The sequence below is a fragment of the Lycorma delicatula genome, chromosome 3 (assembly GCF_047948215.1).
Source record: "Lycorma delicatula isolate Av1 chromosome 3, ASM4794821v1, whole genome shotgun sequence".
In the NCBI taxonomy this organism is placed as follows: Eukaryota; Metazoa; Arthropoda; class Insecta; order Hemiptera; family Fulgoridae; genus Lycorma; species Lycorma delicatula.
In genome coordinates this window covers 110,448,320-110,466,167 of record NC_134457.1, presented here as the reverse complement: position 1 = coordinate 110,466,167, position 17,848 = coordinate 110,448,320, and the positions used below count along the sequence as shown (strand labels likewise).

Below are 17,848 nucleotides of genomic sequence, written 5' to 3'. Positions count from 1 at the left end.
AATTTATCATTCAGTATATGTAAATGGTATGACTGCTAAATCGTCTTATTGTTAATGTAGTAATAAAGATATTATAATCTGAAAAGCTTTTCAGATTTTAAACAGCAAGTGAGAAATAACTACAGAATGTATTATATTGTTCAGAAAGCTTTAAAAATTTAAGCAAACATAATTACATTTATTGTTCAGTTACAGTAACTGCAAGCAGATTTTGTGATATTTAAGTAAAGATGTAAGAGCGTAGGGCATGAAAAGTTCTGAACCATTATATACCACTAATCAATTTTATGTAATATATTATTAAAATAATTTTAATACCAGTACCATTCAATGATGGTAGAGTTAAGTAGGAATGTAATTCAAGTTAAAATAAAAAATAAAACATAGTGGCTTGCCATTTGGTAAAATTAAGGCAGTTGTGTACAGAAAAACAGGATAGATTCATGAGTTTGTCTGGATCATCATGTAAGTATTTTGAATGTCAGAGTAATTTTAGGCTATGCCATTTATACTACGATTCAGTATGGGGAAAAGTCCTGTCAAGCCATCATAAAGAAATAACATTTTTAATTTTAAAAAAAAACTCAATTTATTTGGAAGAATGTTACAATTTGAGAACCAGGTAGATTTCGATAACAAAATAAAAAAACTGAAAAATTCCAAGTGCATATAAAACTGCTAAAGTGATCCTTTTATACAAGAAAGGAACTCAGGAAGACCTGAAGAATTATTGCCCAGTAAACTTGCTCTCACTTATTTACAAAGTTTTCATCAAGATGGTAGAAAAAAGAATGCTAACAATACTGAATGAATCACAATCGAAGAAGCAGGCAGGCTTTAGAAGCAGTTTTAACACAATGGATCACAACCAGGTTGTTCAGCAAGTCATAGAGAGACATAACGAATAAACCATACTCCTATCTATGACTCTATGAAAAAAAAAAAAAAAAAAAAAAAAAAAAAAAAAAAAAAAAAAAAATTGACTCCAATAAAGCATTTCACTTGGTAACAATGCAAACCATAATAAATGAGTTACATAACAATGTAAGCATAGTCTATATAAACTTGCTACTATTGATGTATGAAGAAGCAAAAGCTACAGTTTATCTCAATAAACATAAAATAGACACATAAAATATTTAAATGTAATTTTAAACATTTATTTAAACATAAAATATTTTATGCACAAAAAGGTGTATGACAAGGTGAGATTACATCACTGAGAGATGCTCTTTTCAGCCTACCTTGAGGAGGTATTTACAAAACTGGAATGGAAAGAAGAGGGCATATGAAAAAATGGTGCATATCTAAACCACCTAAGATTTGCAGATGATATAGTCTCTTCACACAAGAACAAGAAAAACAACAAACATGCAGGAATTGCAGGTGGCTGGTGAACCCTATGCTCTAAGGATGAACCTTAAAAAGAGCCAGGTCATAAGAATTATTTGTCTGAAGAAGAACTGAAATAGGTGTATCATTATGAATATCTTGTCCAGCGGATGTCAACTGAGGGTGATACAATCAAAGAAGTTGAACAACAAGTTAAGCTTGGCTGGCAGGTATTCTGGAGATTTAACAATGTTTTCAAGAACGAACTCCCAGTTTCCGATCAATGCATCCTGTCAGTCCTTACCTATCAAAACTTGGTCATTAGCAGTTCAATAATTACAGAAGCTACACGGGTAGCACAAAGAAATATGGAATGGTGTATGCTCGGAGTTACCAGACGGGATAGGAAGACCTGTAAACGGAACAAAGGACAGATGAAAATATATGATATCATCATGAAAGTTAAAGAAGTAAATTAAATAACTATTTTGACAGTAGGCAGACCATGTAGCAAGAAGAACTGATGGCAGACGGATTAAATTAGCACTTGAATGGACACACTAGATGTTAGACGCGTACGATAACGACCAAATGCTTGTTGGATTGATGATTTTCGTAGTCCTCATACCACAAACGTAAAAAAAATTCAATTTCAACCCCCCCCCCCCTTCCAATCCCACCATGCGACCAAAAGTAATATCGTATTTTTCTTCGAAAAGTCGGTAAAAAAAACTCATTGAAATCAATCCAGTTGGTAAAGAATAAGACTAAACATACGTAAGAAAAAATAAAAATATACAACTTGAATTTAAAACATTCTCGTTTTATTAATGTCGGTCAAAAACGAAAAAAAAAATACAAAAAAAAGAAAGGAATAGTTAGTTATACATATTAATATAATAAAATTCTAGGCATACATATTTTCAGAGAATTCTTTATTGTTACAAGGCATGTATAAAAAATAAATAAAACAGAAAACCACAAAAAAATTTAAAAAAAATCGATTAAAATCCTAGGCTCAAGTAAAAAACATACTTTGTCAACCAAATTTGCCTAGCCTTTCCAAAAAAAAAAAAACAAAAAAAAACGTGTGGATAAATTTTAATACTAATACCCCATTCAAAAAAATACCTGATTAAAAAAAAAAATTCATTAAATAATCATAATAATACGTAAAGAATTAAAAAAAAAAAATCATTCTGGTATTGATAAAAATTTACTGAAAAAAGAAGATTATTATTTTAATACGTTTTTATATTAATTTACATTAGTTTGTTAATATTTATTCCAAATTTGGATGAAAGAGAAATAACAAAATAAAATTGTAATAATCAGAGGGATCGGGAAGGGTATACAGCTTTAGTTAGATAATGAATTCATAATCACCCTTAAACTTCCTACAAACTAATCACATAAGGATTACACAATTTATGTACAGAATGTAATATGAGAGAATGTGACGACTTTAAACCATCACTTTAAATTATAGAATCAAATTAAGTAGTGAAAAAACTACTAAAAATGTATATTTTATTTGCCTTTATCTTAAAAATAACACAATTGCGCTTCGTTTTTAAAAATATATTCTTCAGATTTTGTAACATCCATATCAACATATATTAATTCATACTTTTAATTTCCTCAGTGATGTTATTTTCCAGTTCTACAGTTGATTTTTAAATTTATTTCCATAAACATTTGCTATTAAATAATTCTATAAAAAACCCACAGATTTTGAAGAATTCTTCAAATTCTACTGAACTCTGCAGATCTTGATAATATATTGTAATTTTTATTCCAAGAAGTAAACCGACTAGGAAACATCGTTCAAAAAATTTACATAAATATTGTTGTATGTGATGTAGCATCGTTATTATTGAATCATGTCATATTTTTTTTTTCATCCAATGTCGTAATTCTAATGTTTTGACCATTCAGCTATAACTGTTATTCTTTCGACATTTTCTTCGAAGGGGTCGAGTGAGTTCAAACTTTTTCATTTAGACTAAACAGTTAGGTTTTCAAAATTCTGCGGTAGTTCAAACTAATTTTATTTGGAAGAATACTTTCTAATGATTTGTTTGTTAACATGTCCAATTAAATAAAAATGAGCCCAATTCATACTTAAATTACGTAAAGTTCGAGGGTTTCCAGATAACAAACAATTTTTTTCAGAGAAATGTGGTTGATTATGTGGGAGATTATTCAAAACAATTCGATTTTTTTTTTGTTAAACGAATGCTCGTCATGAAATGTAGGTTAATGAGTGTTAATGGTTGTACAACCACTTATCTCAGCCGTTTAGGACTTTTATATGCTCGAACAGTCAGCGACAGGCCAGTAAAAGTTCTAATATAGTTGCGGTCATTTGAAATTTTTTTATAGAACCTAACATAATATTTCAAGAAGAATTTCTTCGTTTCAAAGTGATGTGTTACAAATTAATTCTTCATAGCAATTAACAAGTAAATTGAATGCATTATAAAAAAATGTTGCATCTAATTTCTAATTTCTTTCATTTCAATAACTTCCACTACTCTAGGTCAAATCAAAAATCGTCATATTTTCGTGCGGCACAATTATATAGCGGTAAGATAGTATTTTAAATCAATACTATTTTAGACAGATAATTTTTTTTGATCTACCTGTTTTAAATTTACTAATTTTTTGGAAGTTAACTTCTGCAATTCTACATACATATTTATTGTTTTTTTTAATATAAAAAGATTATAACGACAAATATATAACAGATCTTTTTAATATTCGGATTACATAGGATAAGAAATTTTAAAGAATAAATAGTTACGACAATTAAATTTTAAATATGAAGGATTAACGAAAGACAACATGGATATTCAATGAAAATCCTATTTCACGATGTTTAGAACTGCGCCTGACAGTGTAAGTTGTTAGGAACCTGATCACTTCAGCGAGCATGCAATGAAGGGCGTAATAGAGAGTCCAACCGCACGGAAGGAATAAAGACGAATGTTAAGTCTGCCATTTGCAAGAAAAAAATTGCATCCCCTTTTGATAATCGAAAAACTGCCGGCGAGAGAACTCGTGTTACATTATATATCATAGTATGACGAGGTGTCGATCAGCTACAATGAAAAATTGCTTTTTCTCGGCTCAATAATTCAATAAATTCTAATAGTTACTGTCAGGCAGAAGTTCACTAATAGGCTATTTGTTGAGTGTTTTATCTCTACAAAAAAAAAAAAGACATGATGTTATTCGTAAAAGAGATATTGATTTACAAAGAGTAATTTTTCTTATTTTTTTTTCAAAGTGGAAATAATGTTTACTCGTTTTATTCACTCGTAATTTTGTTAAATTATTTTCAAAATAAAGAAGAAATAATTTTATATTTGTACAAACAGTGAGGAAATAAGTAAGCAAAGACTGTATATTTAAGATTAAAGTTACTATTTTAAGTAAAAACATAAAAACTATTTTATTTTTATTACATTAGATTCAGTAAAAGAATTAAACAACAAAAAAAATCATTACATTTAAAATAATTTACAATATAAAGTGAGTCTACACTAAAATTCCTGTGAATATTAATCTTTACTTTCAGGAAAAATGTCGATTACGAGGATATTCGGTAGTTTACCATAAACAAGAGGGTAAATCGGAAATTTAATTTTCAACACGCGGTAACGAATTTCGGGAATAAATGAATAATTATGAGGTTTTTTACATACGGTTTCCATTGTGGGTCTGGATTCGGTTAATAATAATCATAAATACGGAATATTTAATATTATGAATTTTTACAATGTAAATGTTTGCCCTAATGGTTAAGTGAATAAATTCAAGCCAATTATTAACATAATGTATAAATAAATCATAAAAAAAATAATAATTAATATTATTATCTACCCCAAGCCACAAACTTTACAAACATTTTTTTTTAACTTATTGAAAGTATCTAATTAGTATACTTTAGTTCTTATAAAAAGATTTAAAATTCTAGATTAAATAAAGGAATACGTAAATACGCCAAAACGAGATTTGTATTCCTACATCTAAATTTCTATTCCTTTTCATAAACTGAAAATATTTCTCAAGAAGTGGCAATAAAAAGTAACTGAGGACCAAGAAACTCTATTCAATGCTGCTTAAGAGTTTTCTGCCTTATTTGATGTAATATAAGTTAATGCAGTTGTGAAAAAATCCTCTTACAGATTTCAACTAATCTTAACTTATTTGTTGCTTTCATGAACTCAACATATGTTAAAGATTTTAAATTTGTTTGTAGGTTTCATTTCTTACACTTTGGCTGATCAGGGACATTAAAAGTTTGAGTTGACTACGTCATATTTTTCTTATTATCATAAAGAAACAAACTTTGTATTCTGTAACCGTTTTAGAATCCTAGTTCAGAATTTATATTTATAACTAAAACTAAACATCTCCAAGAATGGATATTTCTAGATAATGAATTTTATTAAAGTTCAGGAAACTGTTATTAAAAATTCCCCTTTAAAATAAAGTAAGTGATATTTCTGAAAAAAAACTAATCTATTCTTGTAAAACTAGTTTGTTGTTATGAGTTTTCGAGTTAATTATGCCTTATAGAAAGATACTTATTGTAAAAAAAAATTTACAACTTGACAAAAGAATTCGTGTTATAGTTATTTATTGAGATTTTCTATGAAAATCAGATTTTACTATAAAATATTTTAAATAATATTCTAGGATTCTACGTTTGTAAAGAAGAGTTACTCTCAGAACGTTATTTTTTTGTTCAGAGGCATGTAATATTCTGAAGAATTATTGCTTAGTCTCATAAAAAAATACTCGTATATTGGTGGTTAACAATTTCTTTAATAAGAAATTTCAATAACTGCAGATGCAGTCCTAAATACAACATTTATGGTAATACATTAATACTGTACATTCTTAATGCAACTCTCATTAACGAATAAACGATTTCCATAGGTTTAAATATAGAAAATATATTTGAAAAAAAGATAATCGCTTATTTTTTAAAGGGTAATACTCCCTCTACCAAACTAAACAATAGAACTACAGTATGTTTGCGTACACAAAAAATTTTGACACACGAGAAATAGCCTTCTTTTGGAACTTTTAATAAACAGCCGACCCATTTAAGAAATTTCTAACCAATTTATTTACCACTAAATAAAAAAATACTGTTTTACAAAACCGATATCACCTTTTTGATGAGTTTATGAATTATACTAATTAAAAAAAAGCATTACGATTCTGTATCCTCCATTAAAGAGTACAAGTAACATGAACTCGAATAAATTTCAATTAAATCCTTCTAAATTGTTGTTTATTTTGTATTGATATATTTTCAAAAATTTTCTTCATTAAGAGTATTGTTTCATATATTTATTATTTGCTGTAGTTAGCCGCTTTTATTTTTCGTAAATAAGTTCGATTTTCTGATGCTCTAATCAAATGTTTCCATATTTTTCCTAAAATCATTCAATCTAGTGCTTGAAGAGTTTATTTTTTACCTGTGACTTGCCCACCTAACCACTTACGAACATATCTACGTAAATAAAAACATAAATGTTCGTTTGTTCAAAATCTTGATCTCCAAAAGTTCTTCAGCGAATGTTTTGAAAATTTTACACAAAATTTGCATTCGAATACGTGCTTGTTTTTATATACCTACTATTTATATACCTAAGATGTCACACTTGTGACAGGTCTTGAAAAACAGCGCTATCTATTGGACGTAAAAGCAAAATACGCTATATTAAATATTTTACGATTCCATTTCAGTGTTTCCGATATGTGTGTTCGCTATAAGCTAAAAAACTAGTGGACCGATTTACGCACGGGGAAAAGGGAGAAAGGGAAAAATCGGAAAAGGTAACAGGGAAGAAGGGGAAAGTGTAAAAAGAAAAAAAGGAAAAACGGGAAAAGGAAATGGAAAGAGGAAAGGGAAATAAAGGAAAGTTAAATGAGAAAAGAAAGAGAAAAGGCGGAAAAGGGGGAATGGTGGAGAGGTGAAGGAACTATGGTAAAAAGGAAAATGGGAAAAAGGAAAGGGAAAGAAAAGGGAAAGGGGAGAAAGGGTAAAAGGGGATAAAGGAGAAAGGGGAAAAGGGTAAATGGAGAAAGGGTAAAAGGGAAAGGTTAAATTTTGTGAAGTTCCGTAATGCTCATTTTTTAATGTTTTATCAAACTTTAAATTATATTCATTTAATCTATATATATATATATATATATATATATTACATATATATATTACAGGGTGTCCCATATAAAACGCAACCCAACCTTACCTTGTTAGGTATTGAAATAATAAAAAGGCATGTGTAAATGTAAATGTAATTTTTATTATTACCATCCATTACCTTACATTTAGAGTAAATGTTGGAAGTGGCCTCCATCTTCTTGAATACAAGTTTCAATTCTTTTTAGAGCGTTTCTTGCAACTTTTTTCAGAGTTTGTGGCTGAATATTTATTACAGTTGTTCAATATTGACTTTCAATTATTCGTGGTTTGTTGCTGTAGGCTTCTTTGAGGTAACCCCATAGAAAAAATCCGCCGCAGTCAAATCTGGAGATCTTGGTGGCCACAAGCCTTGACCGATAACACGATTACCTAAGAATTCCTCAACGAAATCAGAAGTTAAACCTGCGTAGTGCGATGTCGCACCGTCATGTTGTAGCCAGCAGTGTCTGTCTCTCTCATCCAAGAGTGCAATGAACTGAAATAAAATATCCTGATATCAACTGATACATTAACGGTGTACTCGAAAAAAATAGGACCGATTATTTTCTTCCGCGATATCGCGCACCACACGCCCAACTTCTGCGGGTGTAATTGTTTTTCGTGGTAAACGTGGGGATTTTCAGCACTCCAAATTCTACTGTTTTGGCTGTTTACGTAGCCATCCAAATGAAACCGTGCTTCATCTGTGAAAAATAACGAATCCATAACATTAATTCCCTCACGCAGAAATCGACGGAACCATTGACAATATTGTAGCCGTTTTTCTTTGTCGGGCTCAAGAAGTCGATGAACCGTTTGAATGCGATAAGGTCGTAATTGTAATTGTTTGGTCGCCCGATGAACAGTTGATTTAGACAAATTAATTTCAGCAGACAAACGTCTGATCGATTTATTTGGCGAGGCGAGTAATCGGTCTTTGATTTCAGTGACGGTATCTGTATTCAACACTGACGCAGATCTTTTGTGTTCCTTATTATTAACAGAACCAGTCTCTCTAAATTTCGCAACTAACCTTAATACTGATGTTTTGTTAGGAGCTGGTTTATCTGGGAACTTATGGTGAAACAAATCTTGCACTGCAACCACTGATTTCGTACTGAAGTACGACTCAACAATGAAAACACGTTCATCTAGCGAAAACACCATCTTATCTCTAGCAGTACACTGAACGTTATGATTGCATTGTTGTTACTATCGGTAGTGTTCTACTGCGTCGCCGCGATGTTCAGATGTTGGACAAGTCCATTTCAGTAACGAGTAGGGGAGTAAGCTTGACTTTTGAAATTTCATGGATGAGTGATTGATGGGTTGCGTTTTATATGGGACATCCTGTATATATTGAACTCTAGCAATGGCGAAGCATTGCCGGGTCTGCTAGTATATATATATATATATATATATATATATATATATATATATATGTATGAATGTCTAAATTTATTTTAATAAAAATAGCTGTTTTTAATTTTTTTAAATTCATAACTTTTTTGTTGATTTGTTCTGTTTTGCCTTTAATAATAAAAGTTGATTTTTTGTAGACTTTATTACATTAATTTTCTCAAAACAAAATTCACTACAATTCTTGATAATAAAATTTTCACATTTAACAAAGTAATTGTACTTCAATATTAAAAAAAATCGTGTTTTTCGTCCCCGAATCTTCCTGTTTACATTGGATATCATGAAAGTTACGGTAAATATAATTTTAAAACCTGTTTTATTCAATTTTTCAAGTCAAAAAACCTTATATAAAGTTTTACCCCTTATATAACGTCTTAAAAGTTTCAGTATGACTTTATTTCACCGAGGAAACTGAAATCTGGGCGAAATTTTTTGCTAAACGTAACTCGATAACAAAGCGTTTTCGGATATATGTTTCTATGAAATTTTAGCGCGCGATCAGTTTCCAAGTTATTTCCCTTTCTTTCTGAATCACTCTGTTTATACTTATACACCATATAAAACAGTGTATTAATGAAAATCATAACTGCTAGTCATTTTTTTACGACAGCTATTTTTTCCTTGCAGGAATCGAGTTTGATTCCAAGTAGAGCTATATTAATACGTTTCTTTAATTTGGAATACCAAAATGACAAATTTATTTCTGTTCCTTGAGTTTAGTTAATAAACAAATGCAATTTCTTCTGAGGTTAAACATAAAAAACTGCCTTATTATAATTGCGACAATAAAAATGTTGTGAGGAAAAATTATAACAACAAAACGAAATTATGTTTCTGAAAAAAAAAAAACAAGAAATAAACTACTGAGATATATAAGTATGAATTCAATATAATGATTCATCTAGCAGAAATTAAATTCTATTATTATCTTTATTTTTTAATCTATTAACGGAATTGTAATTATTGTAATCTATTAACGGCATTATACGAATATATAATCTATAAAGTTATATTTTTTAATATTTGGTCCAGAAATTAAGATATTTTACAATATATTGAAATTCCTTTACAGACATATTATATACAAATTATTTTAATATCATCCTCTTTACTTAAAAGCGTATATTTAAGCAATAGATTTTATCGATATTTAATTATAAACCATTTTCACAGAATTAATTAATCATTGACTCGATAAATTGGAATTTATTGGATTTTGAGCTACTGAAATTTTAATTTAAACCGTACCAAGTGTAAACTTCCTCAACAATTCGGATTTTTATAATTATGTTAGTTTTTGTGCTACTGAAGGTGTATGTGTTTGTGTGTGTGTGTGTGTGTACGCGTGGGAGTCAACACGTTTTTAATATATTTAAAAAAATAAAAATAGGTAAATTATATTTTTATTATTCTTTTCAACGAAATTAATTATTTTGTTTCTCGTAATCAACTAATTAATTATATTTATTTATAGTCTGAACTGTATATTTTGTTATCGACAACAAATAAAAAAATGCCTTTCGGCACGCCGGAAGGCGGAGATAGATTTCACCGATTCTAAGTAGGGATAAAAAAGATTTCCGCCTTTAAGTTAAGAAAAACTTCAAATTTACTCAACACGACAACGGTTGCATGTGAAAAAAGTTTCACAATTTAGCATACAAGCTTCATCTATCATAAGTCCAGCAACATTTTGGTCATCCCTTACCGTAAGGTTTGGTCATATCAAAAATTGTTTCAGACAAAGGTTTTAGGTATGTTTGGAGGACAAACGACCACTTTAAACCGATTCTATACTGTGTCTACTAAGGGAGGCATGATTTTTTTGTCTTCGAAACCCCATTTTTCACCCTCTGGACTAATGGTTGCTAATATTAAAAAAACTTTACTTAGATAAGTTTTAGGTCCTTATAAAAAAAAAAAAATATTAGGAACTTTAAACGAATTTGGTATTTTACTTTACAAGAAAGTTATAGCGTTATTTTGTTTTTTCGAGGAAGTCCCCCCATTTTCATCCCCATGGCCCGATCTTGTCCATTAACTAAGTCGACTGAGATTTTAGGTCGTTATATTTTATGTATCAATTTGAAAGTGATTAGGCAGTTATCGTGTCGCAAGAAAGTGAAATATGTATGTATAAACTTTTGAACTGACGGTGGTTTTGGGGTCTGGGGGATGTGAAACGCAAAGATATGTTAAAATTTTCCGGAAGTCAAATCATGGTACTCATTACAATAGATAGTTTTCTTATTAAATCTACCTAAAAGGTTTGGTTGAGGTACTGTTAACAGACATTTAACAAATATCACGTGGGTTTATGGTGATTGTATCATCAATCTTGCATTAGTTCCATACTCCACTCGAAATATACGAGTATGAATTAAAAGTTGAGCTGTCAGGGTTTGCTTGCTAGACCGTCAAGTGTGTGGACTTCCGACGCGTTCTTTCTTCTCATGGTTGTAAGAATATTAAATATTTTACAGATGTTAACTTAAGAAAAAAAAATTAATCCTTTTAGTTCATTATATTTCTATTGCCATGGCGACAAAAATATAATGAACTAAAAGAAATCATTTTAGTTTCTTTATTGAATAGCTTTAATATCTTAACTTCTAAGAGGGAGCTAGGTTCTCGATCGATGGCTTATAACCGTCCCGGGATAACATGAATATATCCTGAAAATTTGAAAGTAATCGATTGGTTTGTTCTCGCGTGTTGCTGTTGATCCTACTTGGAATACTGTATTCGTATCTCCTTGTTTGTAATTAAAAAAAGTACCAAATCCATAGTTATTTCTTTCATATCGTAAATTAGAGTCGTACTAGATAAATGTAACTAAGTTTTGAATTGGTGTATTATGAGGCGATTTAAAACGAACAAATAGAAAATCTTTTGCATTTATATATTTTGTATAAATTACATATATATCTGTGGTGGAAACATTTTCCCGCGATCAAACACAGCAATTAATGATTCACTCGTTAAAAACGTTTTTTATCTTTGACTCCTGTAGCGATAAATTTCCGTTTCAGGTAGCTAGAAAAATTGAGTGTCCAGTGATCATAAACGTTTGAAATTCATGAAACGAAAAAAATCAAACGTTCATATTACAAACTACTAGCTGACCCGGCCATGCTTCGCTGTTGCTAGATTTGAGTATATAGATTAAATGAGCATAATTGAAAGTTTGATAAAACATTAAGAACTGAACATAACGGAACTTCAGAAAATTTAACCTTTCACTTTATAAAAGTCAGAATGTAAATAAATCCAGTTATCAAAACAATAGCACTACCTGTCGGATTTAATTCAAACTACTTTCTAAACACAGTAGTCGGTTCAACTTACCCCTAACTTTCTTTCTACTGGTCAGATCGAGGATTTCAGTAGCTTTAAATCTTCTCCAGACAACACGGATCATTTTGCAAAAAAATGCGTGTAAATCGGTTCACTAGTTTTTTAGTCTATATCGGACATAGATATGAACATTGCTTTTTATGATGCATGTAGCTAAACGAGAAAAATGAACACTTTCCTTTTTCTAAAATTAATTTAAAGATATTCTTTAGCGTTAAAAAGAAAAAAGTAGAAATTATTTTTACATGTTCAACCAGTAAACTCTAAAGAAACAATAAACCGTTAGATCGTTAACGTAAATTGTGTATCTTAATCCTTTCGGTAGCTAATAAATTTAACGAAGTTAGGGATCACTCAGTCGATCTGTGTTTGAAATTGGAATGCAAATTTTTACACATTCTAATTCCTACTTGCCTTGATTGTTCGGCATAAACATGAGACTTAAACAATAAAAAAAAATATCGATCAGAATTTAATAATGTAATGCAATAACTTATAAGAATTTATAGAGTATTAGTAATACATGAGGATAAATAATTTTTCATGTAACACATTTATTTTATTTTTAAATTAATGTAATTAATTTACAGAGCTTGCAAAAATGTAATAGTTTTTTTTCTCTGTAAAACCGTTTTGATTAAAGATAATTAGAATTAAAAAAAGTTCTGTTCATTTTCGTAAAAAATGGTTCTTCTTCTTAAAGTGTCATATCAGATTCCTCTGACGTTGATTATCAACCTGGCGTATTCCTCTCTGTTCTGAGCACTATGTAAAAGCGTTCTGTGCCTTGGATAACGGTCCAATATTTAAAGTTGTTCAACCAGGAGGTTCGCCTTCTTCCAACTCCTCTGCGTCCATGAATCTTTCCCCGAAGAACCAATTTCAAAAGTTGATCCCGGCTTCCCCTTTAAACGTGACCCAAATAAGTCAGCTTCCTGCACTTAGTAATTGTCAGGAGATCTCGACCAATCCCGCTCTTTTTAAAACTTCTATATTAGACCTCCGTTCGGTCTATGGGATCCAGAACATTCTTCTATGCAGCCACATAGAAGAAAAAAAAATGGTTACGTTTTTATAAATTCATATGTTCGTTAATACTGGCTTTCACGTTGGTCAAAGGTAAAATTTTATTGAAATTCGAAGTATTCATGAAAATTTTCACATCAATTTCAGAATAAAGAAATCACTTAAAAATCAATTTAAAAACAATCTTTATCGTTATACTTTATACGTAGTGTCAGAAACTATTAATTGTAAACGATCTTGGAAAAATGTTCAGTATTAAAATCACATTTTCAATTATTCCTTTTTACTGTTAACTCACACAATATTGCAATAAAAGTAATTAAAATATTGTCATAATAAGGAAAAAAATGAGATGTTGGTTAGATCTATTCAGAAGAGTATTGTTTACTTACCGTCCAGAAACCTAAGAGTTATTCCTAATACTTTCCTGCTAAGCGAGTACAAAAGCTGTTATTCCGTAAAAATTCTCCTTTTAACTTTAAAAAAGTAATTTTTAATTTTATTCTAGCATTGTCTCAGTATAATAAAAATTGAATGAGGTAGAGGCTTCCCATTAATTTGTTTTTCTTTTTAAGAATCAATCTATTCAGACGCGTATTTACGGCGTTTTTTCTTCCAAAAGCTAATTTTCAAGCAAAAATTGTATTTCATAACGATGAAACTTTAATTCAATGAATTCAGTTTGTTTTACTGTAGAATTACCCTGAATAAAAATTAATCTAGCTATTTATATTACCTTAATTAAGTATTTATTATCGAATTTTTTCTAATTCCTGAATTCTATACACATTTTAATCGCTGAGATGTTTTATGATTGTTATAATTTTGTATGAACTAAACGTTTCCACGCTTTTGTTTTATTGAATGTACAGAGCTATTATATAATGATGCAAATTTAATTTTAACACTGTATGAATATAATATTACTGAAATATAGATTATTTTGTAAAAAAACGTTTCTTATCAAATAAACAAAAAAGTCACTTTTAAAAATATTTAAAAAAATAACTCGATTTCAAAGGTAGCGTCATTCTTATTAAATATATGTATATACATATATTTACACGATATATTTTTCACACACTTTTAATTGATGTTTCACTTGACTTTAAACAATCTCGATTACCAGAATCGAAGATAACCGACCTAGTGCACCATTTTATTTTATTTAAATAATAATAAATATATAAAAATGAAACTTAGGAATTGCCACAAAAACTTTTTATCCGGTACTTTTTTCCGTACTGGAATTATAGGGGCACAAATAAAATAACTACTAAGACCAATTTCTCTACTTTTAATATATTCTGACAAAAAAATATATTCATTCTTTGATTCATACGTTATTTAAAGAACAAAAGATAAATAAAAAGAGTATCCTAAATCTTGATATAGATTAACAAAATATATACACTTTCTATAAGTGGAAAAAAATTCACTATCATTGACAATAGTGGAAATTTTCTCTAGATTGAAAATTGTAAAATAGGCAAAATCAGGTGCTGCTGATCATTCATAAAACTATTTGAATGTATATTCTTTGAATATAATAAACACGTATTTATAAAGTTTCGTATAACAAAATGTAATTCTTATCCCTAATTTCATTTAAAATTGAAATAATATAAACTTTTAAATAGGGTACGTAAATAAAAGAATGTATAATTTATAAAACTACTCGATGGTATTTATACAATTTTTAAACAGAAAATAAAGGTAAGTTACACGCTCCCACACACGTTTACATTTTGAACAAAAATATGAAAATATTTCTTGGATTTTTGTTTCATACGTGTAAGTTTTTACTTATAGTTATACATTCTTCCTATATTAATGTGAATATGTGCTCGTTGGTACCTTTTTTTATCTTTCAACCTGGTATATTTATATGAGATAGCCAGGGATTAAACAGCAGAGCTGTATGTAAATACAGCAAATCACTTGGAGCGTGCTGGTTTTTAAACAGATTGCTAACGTAATGAATAAAGAAGTGGGATTAAAATAAACCGTATTGTTACTTCTTATATTACGGTTACTCTATGTAATCATTGCAACTTTTATGCATAAATACAACACTTTTATTAATATAATTTTTTTTTATTAATGTAAAATATCTGACAATAAATATTGTTATATTTCTGATTATCGATTAAAGTTATACAGAAAATAATTTAAAATAAGCGATAAAAAATAAATAAGAATGATTAAAAAAATAAGAGCTTAAATTAAGTAACTTAAAAAAAATATTTATAATTTAAAAGTAATTACGAAAACAATAGTAATGAAACGTGGTTTTGAATTTTAAATAGTTTACCAAAACATTTATATTATTTTATTATTGAATCCAAATCAGAACGTCTCTTTTATTGATTAGCTTAGTAACTGCACTGCAGTTCTATCGTTTTCAGCTTTACGTATTTAGTATAAAAACTGATAAATTTATTGTTATTTTTTTATTGTATTTTATTATGTACACTAACCAAATTGTATTATATTATTTTAAAAGGAATTAAAGAGTATAGATAGAAACAGATTTTTATTTCCTTGTTAAAAGTAAAGAAAGTATTGTGATCGTAAAAAATTTCGGTTTTCAGATTTCAACGGAAATATCCATTTTGACTGTCTCTGATTCCATTTTGACAAGTTTCGGCGGGAAATCTGTACGTATCTCGCATAACTCAAAAACGATTAGTTGTAGGATGTTAAAATTTTGGATTTAGGACTGTTGTAACATCTAGTTGTACATCTGCCCTTTTGATTACAATCGACTGAATCAAAAATGTCCAAAAAAGCCCAAAATCCAAAGAAATTTGATTTTGGAAGTTTTCTTAAATGCAGTAATAAGCTCTCATTGAGAGATTTTCAACGATGTATCGTAACTTGTTTTCATTGGTTCCAGAGTTATAGCCAAATAAAATTTTAATTATTGAAATATTTTGACCATACAAGGGAAAGGCATGTCGGTTCGAATTGGATTTAATTTCATTTTTTTAAACTTTTTTTTAATTGAAATATATTGCTTTATTAATAATTATTAACCTCTGATTGTAAAAAAAATTACAATAAATAATTCAATAATAATGATAATAATAAAAATGAAAAAAATCAGAAGTTATTAATGAAATAAAATTTTATGTACTTTTAAAAATGTGTATATGTAATTTAATAGGCGTACAAGGAAGTCATGTAGTGTCTATATCAGATTTTTTTCATATTTTAATATAAAAAAATTTCATCTTTGCAGATGAGTTGGAAAAATAAAAAATTGCTTTATAATGACGATAAAAATTGAGGACGAACATGTTATACTTATCATTACTTTTCAGCAATTTCATTTTATTACTGTAATTTTTTATTCTAAAAAGTGAAAAAATATCGTTTTTTAGTTAATTTTGCTATAAACTAACGTGAAACAAAAAATAACTTCGAAAAATGAGCCGCATTAACTACTACTTATAACCAACTGTTACTCATTTTTTTTCCAATGAATTTGGATGTTTTCCAATGAAATTTTTCGTACTAATCAGCTATGTTTTTAAGTAATAGTTACTTCAGTTGTTAAATTAAATTAATAGTCTAAATAAGATAATGAATAAATTCTGAAAAAAACGACTTGTTTATGTCAAGGATGAGTTGATATATGAAACTGGTAAGAAAAACCTAAAAAAAGATTAAATATTTCTCATAAATTCGGACTACGAGTAATAACTCTTGCTAGAAAATAACTAATATGCTCATTGTATATTAACAGTTCATAATAGAATCTATGTATAATAATCAGTGTTATTACTTGATCGTGGTCGTATAGGCTATTTGAATTGTGAGTAGAAAAAATGTAGAATTTTTTTCTAATGAGCTCTTTATACTCGTTGTAGTAACTATTACTTTCTATCTTCTGATTATCATTTTGAAATCAGGAGTTTATTTAATTTTTAATAATAATTTTAATTTTTGTGTTTTTTTTGTCTTCAGTCATTTGACTAGTTTGATACAGCTCTCCAAGATTCCCTATCTAGTGCTAGTCGTTTCATTTTGGTATACCCCCTACATCCTACATGCCTAACAATTTGTTTTACATATTCCAAACGTTGCCTGCCTGCACAATTTTTTCCTTGTACCTGTCCCTCTAATATTAAAACAACTATTCCAGGATGTCTTAAAATGTGGCCTATAAGTCTGTCTCTTCTTTTAACTACATTTTTTCAAATGATTTTTTCTTCATCGATTTGCCGCAACACCTCTTCATTTGTAACTTTATCCCCCCATCTGATTTTTAACATTCTCCTACAGCACCACATTTCAAAAGCTTCTAATCTTTTCTTCTCAGGTACTCCAATCGTCAAGTTTCACTTCCATATAAAGCGACGCTCCAAACATATACTTTCAAAAATCTTTTCTGACGTTTAAATTAATTTTTGATGTAAACAAATTATATTTCTGACTGAAAGCTCGTTTCGCCTGTGCTATTCGGCATTTTATATCGCTCCTGCTTCCTCCATCTTT

General features: G+C 29.0%; 1 protein-coding gene across 1 annotated transcript in view; it reads right to left on the bottom strand.

The window, feature by feature from the left end:
* Positions 1-17,848, bottom strand: part of LOC142321194 (lachesin-like) — a 207,160-nt gene that overhangs the window by 36,042 nt on the left and 153,270 nt on the right. The window lies entirely within an intron of this gene.